The sequence below is a fragment of the Lichenostomus cassidix genome, chromosome 6, assembly GCF_008360975.1.
Source record: "Lichenostomus cassidix isolate B80296 chromosome 6, HeHo_3.0, whole genome shotgun sequence".
Classification (NCBI taxonomy): domain Eukaryota; kingdom Metazoa; phylum Chordata; class Aves; order Passeriformes; family Meliphagidae; genus Lichenostomus; species Lichenostomus cassidix.
Window position 1 is genome coordinate 11,746,375 of NC_139487.1, and position 868 is coordinate 11,747,242.

The following is an 868-nucleotide window of genomic DNA, read 5'->3' on the forward strand; positions in this document are numbered from 1 at the left end:
CTGTAAGGGGGCTCTTGGAGCACTGTTGGACAGCAGTGGAGATTGCAGCCCAGGTAGTAGAAAAATATGGACCCCAGGGGAATTGGGAACCTCCAACCACAGGTTAAATTGTTCAACTGTGTTTCTTTTCAGAGTGATGACTGCCTTTCAGTAGTTATTTGGTTTGAGAGGACACAGGTCCTGTGTCCTTAGCCCAGGACAGGCTAAGAACTTTAGTTCTTAACTAGGTAGGCCCTTAAAATATAAAATGACAACTTTAATATGGAAACATTTCCCCCTGCCCCAGCCTTCCCCAGACCTATGGGAACAGGAACCATCATCCAGCACTTTATATCTCCCCTGATGTGGGTGAGATATTCACTGAGTGTTGATGACAGCGTCTGACTGGCAAGCAGTGATTATCCCATGGGATTGAGGAAATGTGCAAACATGCTGGAAGCATGACCATGTGTCATGCTGGCATCAATCACCTCTCACCAGAGAGAGCAGTCAGCACTGCAGAGAATGAACCACCCAGGGCAACAGGGCCCTTGCTGTGCTCTGTAAATCCATGTTGGTTTTTTTCCTTAGCCTTCTAGAAGAAAACAAAAGGTGAAGCCTAGACAGCCAAAGACACATGAGATCACACAACTGCCCATCACTAAGCAGAACAGCAGAACTTGGCCAGCTCAACAAGTATCTCGAGCGTTTCTTGCCAGGTACTTGAGTTTCCAGCAGAGATACTGCAGTTTCTTCCAAAAATGTTGTCTTCTTAAACAAACTGGACAGATTGTTGTGGAGATGATAAAGAGAATGTCAATCTGCTAAATGTCAGAAGGATTTTGACTAAACTAGGAAGAAAAATAGTCAGGAATTGCAGCTGTATATT